This window comes from Engraulis encrasicolus, chromosome 13 (genome assembly GCF_034702125.1).
Source record: "Engraulis encrasicolus isolate BLACKSEA-1 chromosome 13, IST_EnEncr_1.0, whole genome shotgun sequence".
NCBI classification, from domain to species: Eukaryota; Metazoa; Chordata; class Actinopteri; order Clupeiformes; family Engraulidae; genus Engraulis; species Engraulis encrasicolus.
The window spans coordinates 53,302,384-53,312,383 of NC_085869.1; the positions used below are offsets into that span (position 1 = coordinate 53,302,384).

Sequence of the window (10,000 nt, forward strand, 5' to 3'; positions counted from 1 at the left end):
GAATGTCTGACATTAATTAATTTTATTTTAAATTGGTTAATTTAATTGATGTGGGGGGGAAGCGCAAAACGTACTGTACACAAGCTGGTAACAGTTGAAATGGGTTGCACTACAGAAAGAACACATATCAACACTACACACATAAATATAAAAAACATCATGTTTACAAATGTTTGCTGTCATTGAACAAACGTGGATGCTACACAGACATTCAAGCATGTCTGGTTCAAGAAGGTTAGCTTCTTCATGTCCTCCTCCACTGAGCTCTTACAGAGTTGTGTGTTTGAGCGAAACAATGTTTGTTTTATGTGTCTGTCAATGTAGCCTGCATCTCCTCTGTGGAGCATCCTCGCTCGCACTACGATTGAGGAGACAAGACTGTCTTGTGTCTTTCATCACCCTGTGTTGCTGATGGCACTCATTGTATTATTACTGCTATGCAAATGTGGTGTTTGAAGTACGCCTGCCTGCTAGGACCCAAAATATACACACGGTAAAAAATCATATATATATATACAGTCCCAGGAAAAAGTTTGTACACCCTTTGAAATTTCTTACATTTCTGTCAAAATTGATCATAAAACATGGTCTGATCTTCCCGGAAATCTCAAGAAGGAACAATCAGAGTCTGCTTTAATTAATTCCACCCAAACATTTACATGTTATCATATTTTTATTGGTCATAAGGCCATAACATTCACAGGAGAGCAGGGCATAAGTAAGTACACCCTTGCATTAAGTAGGTTTTAACCCTCAGTTAGTTGAAATATCATCAACCAGACTTGTCCTGTAGTTGCAGATCAGATTAACAAAACAATCTGTTTGTATCTTGTCTCCCTCTTCTTTAGAGAACTGCCTCTCGTCAGCAAGGTTTGTGGGATGTCTGGAGTGCATAGCTTTCTTGACTTCATGCCATATAATCTCAATTGTTTTTTGTCAGGGCTTTGACTGGGCTATTTCAGAATGTGTATTTCATTATTATGAAGCCATTCTAAAGTCGATTTGCTTCTAAAGTATGGGTTGTTGTCACATTTCAGGACCCATACTCTTGTGTGCTTCAACTGTGTGACAGACTTCCTCACGTTTTTTCTGTAAAATATCACAATAAATTTGAGTTCATTGTTCCACTGATAATAGCAAACTGTCAAGGACCTGAGACAACAAGGAAGCCGCATATAATGATGCTCCCGCCACCATACTCAGAAGAGGAGATGTAACCAAGAATAGCTAAAAATGGGATTCATTCTGCCAATCTAAAATTAATGGGGTTTCTGACCAAAAAAATATTGCTGCACCTTTGAGGTTTGCGAAAAAGCATTTATATGCTTTATAGAATTACTGCAAAATATTCTGTAGACCAACGTTGAAACCAAAGTTGAATTGTTCAGGGGAACACACAATGTCATGTTTGGAGGAGAACTGGAGAACCACACCTTCACCAAAACATCATCTCCACCTTTGAGTATGGTGGCGGGAGCATCATTATATGCGGCTACCTTCCTGCCTCAGGCCCTTTTCTGTTTGCTATTATCAGTGGAACAATGAACTCAGAAGTTTATCGAGATTTTTTACAAAAAAAGTGAGATCTGTCTGTCACACCGTTGAAGCACACAAGAGTATGGGTGCTGAAATGTGACAACAACCCATACTTTAGAAGCAAATCAACTTTAGAATGGCTTCATAATAATGAAATCCACATTCTGGAATAGCCCAGTCAAAGCCCTGACAAAAAACAATTGAGATTATATGGCATGAAGTCAAGAAAGCTATGCACTCCTGACATCCCACAAACCTTGCTGACGAGAGGCATTTTCTAAAGAAGAGGGACACCAGATACATCCAGATTGTTTTGTTAATCTGATCTGCAACTACAGGAAACATCTGGTTGAGGTTATTGCGACTAACTTAGGGTTAATACCTATTGAATGCTAGGGTGTACTTACTTATGCCTTGCTGTTCTGTGAATGTTTACATCTTATGGCCAATGAAAATATGATAACTTGTAAATGTTTGGGTTGAATTAGTTAAAGCAGACTCTGGTTGTTCCTTCTTGTGATTTCCGGGAAGATCAGAACATGTTTTATGACCAACTTTAACAGAAAGGTAAGAAATTTCAAAGGGTGCACAAACTTTTTCTTGGGAATGTATATATATATATATATATATATATATATATATATATATATATATATATATATATATATATATATATACATATTCTGTGTGATAGTCACATTACAGGTTATTTCCATATTTTTTCACCGAAGGCAGTCCTTGACATTAGCATACTGTGTGCTCAACCTTCTCTTTTAATGTGGTCAAAACCATTAACCAGGTCATCTCACCAAAATGACTGCTTTATAAATAATTAACGTTATGATAAGTGTGACTGGGGTAATGTTAAAAACATCCAGTTTTACAGCTATGCAGACGGCTATAAAATATTATTACCATCCTCATTATAGCCCCTCAGCTGTTGTGTGTTTGGAGTGGGAAGTGTGTTTGCCCTGCCAGACAGCCTTTTTTGGCTGGCAGGCATCGTCTGAGAGTCAGTTTCATGGTAGGCTACAGTGTCAAACTACTGAGCAACAATAACAAGGTTCCTCCAGAGGGAATGGCTCCAGTGACATGACATGGCTGAACAAGACATCTGAGTCGGGTCCGTCAAACCCGCGTGTCAGCGTCTGGGCTGGGCCTCTTTCTCTCTCGCGCTCTCGTGCTCTCGTGCTCTTGTGCTCTCGCGCTCTCGCTCTCTCTCTCTCTCTCTCTCTCTCTCTCTCTCTCTCTTTCTTCTCTCTATCGTGGCCCAGCGTGCCTACGTTGGGCCTCTCTCTCCTTCTCTCTCTCTCTCTCTCTCTCTCTCTCTCTCTCTCTCTCTCTCTCTCTTTCTCTCTCTCTTTCTCTCTCTCTCTCTCTCTCTTTCTCTCTCTCTCTCTCTCTCTCTCTCTCTCTCTCTCTCTATCGCGGCCCAGTGTGCCTGATAAGACTTGGTTTTTAAGCTCCGCTTTCATGCTTCTTCTGAGCCAACAAGAGTCATGTGGGACCACCGATACCACTGAACCGAGAACGTCTTCTTCCCACTCTCCTTCTTCTTTCATCTTTTCTTTCTTTTATCCATTTCTTTCCCATTTCTTCATCCCTCCTCCCTTTTCCCCACCTCTCTTTAAAAATTCATATTGATGGCTTCATTCTTACTGGCATTTGCAGGGCTGACGTGACCACACTTATATCCTTTTCACATTTCTACGGCTGATCTCTCTCTCTCTCTCTCTCTCTCTCTCTCTCTCTCTCTCTCTCTCTCTCTCTCTCTCTCTCTCTCTCTCTCTCTCTCACTCTCTGGGTCTTCGTCTCTTGGTGTCGCTCAGCCTTACTCAGCTGCAGGAAATACAAACACATATCTGGGGTTTTAAAGTGGTTTGCTGAGCAGATGAATTATTATGATGGGCCGCCTGTGTAAGGAATAAGGCGTGTGTGTGTGGGTGTGTGTATGTGTATGTGTGCGTGTGCGTGTGCGTGTGCGTGTGCGTGTGCGTGTGCGTGTGTGTGTGTGTGTGTGTGTGTGTGTGTGTGTGTGTGTGTGTGTGTGTGTGTGTGTGTGTGTGTGTGTGTGTGCGTGCGTGTGCGTGTGCGTGTACGTGTGCGTGTGTGTGTGTGTGTAATAATACAGCTTCCACTTTGGCTGACTTCTTTCTCTTCAAAGATCTTGTGTCTTTCAACTCTCCTTGACCTTGTAATCATTCAGATTACAAAGTTGGACAAATACGACTATCCTATACCCACTGAGAACTGCTGAGATCAGACGTTTCAAGAATATCTGAGAGAGCCATCTTTTATCCCTCTTTACCCTATTGTAAAATACTCCGAATTTTTCGACTCTTTTTGTTGCTGCCGCAATTTCTATTAAGATATTCTTTGTGTTTATTGAGGACGATACAGAGGCTACGGTTAGCGCAGATACATCACTGCCATTAAGTCAAAGCACAGAAGGGTGAGAGGACGACACTGATGTATGAGATTCTTTATGGTCCTCTCCCCTCTCTCTATGTGACAATGCTTGAGGAAATCTTCCGATTTGGCAAGCTCCACATCCACCTACCCAAAATGGATGCCTTTTTAGGTCAGTTAGGAATTGAATGTTGTTTCTAGGACACAGGTCATTCTCTTTTATTTTTTTATTTTTTTTTAGAAAGACAAAATCAGATGAATTTGGAGCGAATACTGTAGCTTGAAAAAGCTGAGAGATGTTGATCTAGTACAGTAGAGCCCACATTTATCATGGCAGACGCCAGTGAAAGCCTGACTCAAGTACGAAAGAAGTGTTCCATGTCATTAACTAGAAAGACAGAGAAACAACTAAACTTGCAGTAATAGAACGGAATAGAATAGAATAGAATAGAATAGAATAGAATAGAATAGAATAGAATAGAATAGAATAGAACAGTAGAACAGAACAGAATAGAATAGAATAGACTACATTGGAATAGAATAGAATAGAATAGAATAGAATAGAATAGAATAGAATAGAATAGAATAGACAGCCTTCATTGTGGAGATGTAAACTTATGCCACCACCACAATGAAATGTTGAGGCACTTAGACAGTTAGACCAAACTTTGAATTGAAAACAAAATATTTGGTATTTTTTGAAGAATTCAAATGTATATACATGTATAGTGTTTTGCGAATAAATCTCTTCATATCCTGTAGTTGGTTGTTTACTGTATGTTTCTCGTTCTAATTAACACATTCAGCATGTAGCTCAAGTGGGGTCTCCCCGCCTGCTCCTCGGAAACCCATCACTTTGATAATTAAATGTGTTGTATTCATAACAGGGTGGCATTTACCTTGTAATGCCATAAACTGTTGTAGTCGCTGTGTAAGTGATCTTTGTGATGCTGCCTACATTATGCAGCATCAGCATTGGGAGGGTGTGCTTGTTGTTCTATGCAAATTTGCTTGCTATACTCTATGGTAACGTGCATCTATTTTCATATCGTCACTAGAACCGTCCAATGTCTCTGTGCTAAATTAAATCAGTGCAGCGCTGCAGTGTAGTCTAGAAAGCGTGTGACGGGTTTAGGGTTGGGCCTACTAATGACACATTGATGTTTGGATCTCAGATGACTGTGAAAGCTTTTGAGCTTCATTAAGGAAAACATTGCATAAGAAATTAAGGACATTGTAACTTAAACGATAGAGAAAACACAAAGCCAAGTAAGAGAAGACAATGCAACCCCTCACCCATCAGCTTATGGTTTTGACTTCCTGTCTTACACTATCGTCCAGGAAGCTGTTTTGTCTCAATGATTTGTTGTAATGTTTTTGTCTTGTTTGTGCCCTGTGCCACTATATCATCATCTTCTCCAGACCACCATTTTGTGGTAATACTGGGTTAGGAACAAAATGGATGCTGAATAGAGTGGGATAGTGTGTCTAAAACCACTCATTGGGTGTGTGTATTTTTGTTTTTGTTTTTTTTCTGCATTCAGGCCGCCCGTGTGCTGTTGCACGTGTGTCTGCCTCCTTGCGGAGCTCTCTAGCTCTCATTATCTCCCATTGACCACAAAGCCTCCAAATCAGTTTGTGCGCGCCCCTCATTTCGCCCCGTCCTCCATTACACGGAGGCTTGAGCTGCCCACAGGTAATCGATAAGGAGGGCCATTCTCGTTGTTAGATGGTGGAGCGAGGAGGGCGGCTTAGACTATAGAGCACATGGTCCACCAGCTCAGCCCTCAGCTCCGCTGTTCGTTTCGGATCCCCCACCCCTGTCTAATTGATGGTGGAGTGGGTGACTCATTTGACCAGAACAGCTGGAACACGAGGCATTGTAATTGGCCGTGGTTATACAGCAGATACAATCCATTTTGTTTCTGACAGCGAAAAGTAGCTCCTCCAGTTGTGGGTGGCTAATGGTGGTAGTGTGTGTGGGGGGTGGGGTGGGGTGGGGGGGTGACACACGTGGAGGGAGAGGAGAGTAGCTTGGGCTGGAGATTTTGAAGATGAGGTGGTGTAATTTGTTGAGATTCCCCCTATTGCTACTCGAGTGGTTGAAAGGAGCCAAAACAAAGGCTTTTGTGGTGTTTTGTGCAAGGGTTGTGCCTCTATTTGAGAGGGATTTAGTTGTCTCTCAAGTAATGATGATTTCACTCTGCCCTTTGTTTGAAACATACATTCTGGAACAACATGATTTCCCAGAACCCATGTGTGGTGCTTCATGTAGTGATCATTTTTTTTAAATCATATTTGTTTTGAAAGCCCCTGCGGTATCACATATTGTCCATTTTCAGCATCAAAGTCTACAGATGGCATGTGAACATATGGCTAAATATCAGAGATGTATCATATCACTACACTCCAATTTTATTTAAAAGTTGGTTTGTGTGTTTTTTTCTTTGGCAGAAGTCCAGGCGTGCAGATTTGAAAATGTCTTTTTAATTACATGTGAAACGCTACGACGTGTCTGCTATTAACATGGATGTGTGACCTCTCACTATTTTGATCATGTACGCATTGGTATATGATAAGTAATGGCATGGCAAGAAAAAAGAAAATAATTGAAGCAAAGAAGCCTTTAATCATTCTTTTGTTTTCTTTTTTTGTGTGTGCTGCTGACCGCATGAAAGGTTCATCATCTCCATTGAGATAACTGAAGGACACGCTCATAAAAAAGCTGGGTTCAATTGAAATGCATATTTATGAGTAGAATCACGCCGACCTTTTGCAGTGTACACTCATATAACACTCCTGCACGCTTTGCTGCTGCTGGGATGTCTGAAATGTGAATTGAAATGTAAGAAAAAGTAATTGAACGTGCGTCATACTAGATCTATGCATTATTCAATGATGGTGATAGTACATGGTACAGTATTTATGATTGAAGTGTATAGAACGATGATTGACGTTGCTGTACATCACTGTAAGGTCAGACGCATCAAATTGTATACAGCAAGCCAGACATGCGTACGTACAGCATCCCCACAACAAAGCTCACATTTCTGCCCAAGTAATGAAGCAAAATAAAGTCAGATAGGTTATTCATGTTGTATTAGCAGGCAAATCGCCAGGCATAATTACAAGAAAGGATTTGTCAAAGAAGCCCCTGTCAGCCCAGTTAGGTTTGAATATGATCACCATCCCGGAGCCTGGCTCACCACGATACTGAGGTGCTTAACATTTAAATGAGTGAACCCACAGGCATCAGAAGTGATTTTTTTCCCCTGCCATGTTCAAGCCATTTCAAATATGCAGGTGCAATTTAAAATATGGTAGAGAGGATATGTATTCCCAGTGTGCATAGAGAATAGGGAAATGGGGAGAGAGAGAGAGAGAGAGAGAGAGAGAGAGAGAGAGAGAGAGAGAGAGAGAGAGAGAGAGAGAGAGAGAGAGAGAGAGAGAGAGAGAGAGAGAGAGAGAGAGAGAGAGAGACATCCACATAATTTCTGTTCTACATGAGTTGTGACAGGCCTTGGAGGGTATTTGACCACTGTAATGATGAGGCTATTTCAGAGTCTGATCTGTCTGTCTGTCTGTCTGTCTGTCTGTCTGTCTGTCTGTCTCTCTCTGTCTCTCTCTCTCTCTCTCTCTCTCTCTCTCTCTCTCTCTCTCTCTCTCTCTCTCTCTCTCTCTCTCTCTCTCTCTCTCTCTGGTGTGTGTGTGTGTGTGTGTGTGTGTGTGTGTGTGTGTGTGTGTGTGTGTGTGTGTGTGTGTGTGTGTGTGCGTGTGTGCGTGTGTGCGTGCGCGCGTGTGTTCGTGCATGCGTGCATGCGTGCATGCGTGCATGCGTGTCAGTGTGTGTGTGAGTGATTACTTGTCTGTATGTGAATACATCATTGTGCACTGTACCGGCACATGTGTCTATAGCCTAAGTGTGACACCTTACTGCCTTGGTCAGACCTCACGGATGTCACAGTTAATATTCATGTCCGCATAAGCACTTCCTCATGAATAGCACCCAGCTCATCCCTTATCATTTTCCCCCCCTCCTCCCCATCTGAATCATTCTAACAGGTGTGGTCTAACTGAGGAAAAAGAGGAGTAGAATTGCAGCATCCCTTTTCATTTCAGAAGTGCACATCTCAAATGATGTCATGTCTAAAAGGACCGGAGGGCTCTCTTTTTTTCTCTTCCCATTGTATTTGACAGACATTGACTATGTCTAAAGGGGCCTTGTACCATCAGTTGGGCGAGAGCAATTTCGCAAAAGCCAGACCTGTCAGCAGATACCTCATCACTGATAGTGATTTCACACGGGGATGTTCCAGGTCTATATATTGTAAGAGCAGGGCTACTGACAGCTTTGGCCAGGGCCCGGGACCAAGTCATCTGCCAGGCCCCCCCACTGTATACATACAATGTAATGGGGACCCAATTCTGAACCCCCCCCCCCCCCCCCCCTCCCCCCCCCCCCCCCCCTCCTCCTCCTCTCCCTGGGCCCAGGACAACGGACCCCTTTGCCTCCACCTTGTCAGTTTCCCTGGGTAGGAGCTTTAGCCTCAAGCCCCACACCACAGCTGCATTCTGGGTAGGATTGAGCTGCTTCTCCCTGTTCCCACTGTCATCAGATTGGGAGCTTTTTTCCTATCAGCCAGGTCTGACCCTCTCCGCCAGTCACCCTGGCAGCAGATAATGCTGCTGAGGTTTTTCTGTGTGTTCTCCTCACATCCTGTTTCAATCTTGCAGGCTTGGGAGGCATTTATTGAACGTTTTAAGTCCATGGTGACTTAAGAGTATGTGTTGTGCAAAGTCGGGTTACAGTAGTCGGTGAAATGTCATGATGTATTTATTAAAAGGAATTGTGTCTTGCAAGGAATAAAGAAAAAAGTTTTTATAAGGGGGGATATAAAAAAACTGGGGGGAATAATGTCTCTAAATGACCAAAAACAGCTTTAAACCAAAAAATCTAAACACAGTCAAAAGCATTTAACACAAAATGCAAATTCACATCTTACTTTGTGGATTTTATAGCGGTAAACACATTAAGCATTGTGTTGCACATGTGTACCCATAAGTAAGTCAGATCAGGATAAACTAATTGAAAGATAAGTTTTCTACTTTTCTCTGCATCTTGCAGGTGTTTGGGCTGCATGAAAATGATGTGTAGCTGACGAATTGCTGCTTCTTTGAACATTACATTGCATTTACATTTGAAAATTTGTAAATATCTAAGCAAAAACACAAAAACAAAAACAAAGATAAGCATGGTCTACCCCTACATCCAATGATGCAATGCTGGAGAACTGTGAGAATTAATTTTAATTTTGTTATTTTTGCATTCTCTACCTGCTGCTATCTTTCTCTGTGACCTTTCAAATGGGCTATGTTTGGCTCACTTCCTCAGCTATAAAATTGCTTCGTGGTCATAAAGTGACTCTCATAATCCAAGTTTTTATTCTGCTCTGTTCTGTTCAAGAATATCTGTTCAGTGTGATATTTTTCCCATTCATGAAAGGAATGCGCTTGAAACTGCTTTTTCAAAATGTTTGGTAGCAACGACATCCAAAACATACACCTGCATGCAAAGCTGTCTTGGGTTTTATTTTGTGCTTTGCTTGTGTGTCTCAGTTTATGTTCTTTTAAATAGCACATTATTAGCATCCTCCGTCATAAAACTGTCACGATCATGTCAACAACATATCATGCCAGATGGCATACTTTGTCATCTCTTGCTATGGTAAATAATGGACTTGGGACATTCTCTGAAAATGTTCATATTCAAGAAATATTCATCATTCCCTTCTCATTCACACCATGCCTTTCATTCATACATCATGGCTGTGACAGATAATTAGATATTCAAGATATAAATATTTAGATATTAGGAATCGAAATGATAGCAGATGATCTCATACCGGATATTAGACTGTCATAATGAATAATTATGAGTAGATGGCCTTGCTCATGATGCTTTTCTGGCAGTCTTACTGCCGTCGTACTTTGAAGGGTTCAAGAAGAGTATAATCATGTCTTTATGCGTTTGTGTGTAGATTGAACACATTAAATG

General features: G+C 41.6%; 1 protein-coding gene across 1 annotated transcript in view; it reads left to right on the plus strand.

The window, feature by feature from the left end:
• cntnap5a (contactin associated protein family member 5a) overlaps positions 1-10,000 on the plus strand; it is a 232,558-nt gene that overhangs the window by 136,145 nt on the left and 86,413 nt on the right. The gene's annotated exons all lie outside the window — the stretch shown is intronic.